Raw genomic sequence first — 2738 nt, 5'->3', positions numbered from 1 at the left:
AGCTAGATGGCCACTTGTTTATCTTCAAGCCTTTAAGGCCCCAGCCGCTATATCTTTTGATAGCCGGGCAGCTTTGTTCACCATGAAATCCACACTGTAAGAAATCCCTTACAACAAGGGACCCACCAGTAACTTTTCTCTCACTCAATCCTTTCTTTCCTGTTAGAGTCCCCAACCCAGTGACCAAGCCCCCCTGCTGCCCAGGCCATGCTGGCTCCTAGCCTCACTGGAGAGGTGTTTCCAAGGCTGCAAGTCTTTGCAGGAACAGACAGCCTCATCTTTCTCCCTTGGAGCGGCTTGTGGGTTTGAACCACTGACCTTGTCATTTTCAGCCCAGTGGTTACCTGACAGCGCCAACAGGGCTCCAAGCTGGGCTTACTGACTCTGAACTCAAAAGGCATCATTTGGTGAAGGACCAGAGACCCTCTTTCAGGCTACTGTCCATTGGTTTCCATAAAAGGGGAAGGGCAGGGTTCAATCAGTCACATAAAGATCAGCGCAGGGTTGGTCCTCTATACAGGCATGTCTCACTCAGAGATATTGCTAGTTCCAGAACACGTCCGCCCTGCCCTGCCTCACCCCACGCTATGCCGGCAATAAAATGAGTGCTGTGGTAAAGGAATCCACACACGAAGTTATATTTACACCACCCTGTCCTGTATTATTTTTATTATATTGACACTACACTGCCGTCTATTAAAAGGAGCCCTGGTGGCATATTGAGTTACAAACCGGGCTGCTGGCCATACAATCAGCAATTCGATGCCACCAGCTGTTTCCACGGGGCTTTCTGTTCCCACAAAGACGGGCCGTTTCAGAGACCCCCGAGGCAGCTCTTCTCTGCCCAGGTCGACGTGGAGGCTGAGCCTGGTTTTGAGTTCTGGTGGTCTAGCCAGGGAGCGTGGAGGGAAGGAGACGTGGTGGTGGAGTGGCTGCTAGCCGTGAGGTCAGCACGTCGAAACCACCAGTTGCGGTCAGGGCTGGGATTTGGCTGCTTCTTACTGGTTGGGCAGAACCGATACCTCATTTGGGGTTGAGTTTGACGAACCAGTTGTTTAAATGGCACTTTGCATCAGGGTTCTCTCAAAGGTGGGTGGCTGGGCAGCTGCCCGGTGTGGACATGACCAATTTACATTTCTGACTCTTGTGTTTTTCCATGCTTGGCTGCTGCTGTGCCCACATGTCATACAAATCCATAATTCAGCCCTCTCGAGGTGAGCTGTACAGTCGTCACCCTATTCAATTCTAGAACATTTTCTTCTTCCTGGTACTCATTGTTATTCGTGTCATTTTTATGGCCTTCTGATCGGGGCTCCTGACCCTGCACACCGGCGTCATCTACGCCCCTGTAGTGGCGCCGCTTCCACCCACAGGAAGGAAAGTGGACAGAACTCTGCTGGTCCTATTGATGAATTCATGTCTTAACACTCGTGATGCTTCTCACGGAACGCAACCTTTGTCTCCCCTTGCGTGTGTTCCTTCAGTCCACGAGCACAGGATGGAAAGAGAACACGGGCCGAAGAACCGGAGGGTGACACGCTGCCATTCATCTCAGCGTTGCGTGACACCCCAAATTCCCACGCGGGAGTATGAGTCAATTGTGCAACTCTGAGGGTGTTCAAAGAGCTCTGTGCATTGTCAGAACCACGGCTGTCAGTTCAGCAGAGTCGGAGAGTGGTTTTTTCCAGAGATTAACAGAGTCTGTTCAAAGAGAAACTGCCTGTTTCTAATCTATCAGACAAAGGACTAGTGTCTAATTGGCCTGCCTTTAAAGGAATGTTATCTTACTCCTGCGCTGAAAAGATAGCTAAGGATAAATCACACCACCGATGACGCTCGGATAAAAGCAAAACATCAAAAAGATAAAGGGAGGACACGAATCAAGAAACAATGTGGGGATATCTTAAATAATGGGGTTTTTGGGTTTTTTGGTCTTTAAAATGTTTTTATTATTTAACATTTTTTCCTTCACATGCTAAAACTCTTTCTTATAACACGATCTAGTTCTGCGTGCCTCTTCTATTATTCTCATGTAAGTATTACATTGTTAAATCACAGTATATCTTTTTGTTTTCTCCGTAAACTGGTCATTAGGGCAGCGGACCAGTCGTTAGATTCTTTGAATCCCAACCCTGGCCGCAGTATCGGAAACCTGCATCTGCCCTGTGCTCCGGGGTCACCGTGCACCAGAATTGCCTCACTAGTGGTGAGCTTGGTTCAGAGAACCGATCACAATGATTTACAGAGAACCCCCTCTCAGGGGTATGGACAGCAGAAAAGTGGGTGAAGGGAGACAGCAGTCAGTGTAAAAATAATTATAAATTATCAAGGGTTCGTGAGGGAGGGCAGGAGGTGGAGGAGGGCGGCGGGGAATGAGCTGATACCAAGGGCTTAAGTAGAAAGAAAATGTTTTGAAAATGATGATGGCAACGTAGGTACAAATGTGCTGGACCCGATGGATGGATGGATGGATGGATGGATGGATGGATGGATGGATGGTGATGAGAATGGGAAATCAAGAAAATGATTTCAAAAGAAAAAGAAAAGCATCCGAGCTCTGAAGAGACTGACCAAAATGTGACGTGGAGACAGAGGGACTCGCGCGGTTGGAAGACGGTGCGGCCCAGGCGCGGCTGCCACAACCTCCACCTGGAGAGAAAGACCCACAACCTCCACCTGGAGAGAAAGACGCTGCAAAGCCTGCGTCCTCACCATGCTCCTCATTGTCTCCAGCTTCC

Source organism: Echinops telfairi, unplaced genomic scaffold (assembly GCF_000313985.2).
Source record: "Echinops telfairi isolate 266 unplaced genomic scaffold, ASM31398v2 ScPeMD7_655;HRSCAF=1070, whole genome shotgun sequence".
Lineage (NCBI taxonomy): Eukaryota > Metazoa > Chordata > Mammalia > Afrosoricida > Tenrecidae > Echinops > Echinops telfairi.
Note: the sequence above shows the minus strand (reverse complement) of the source record.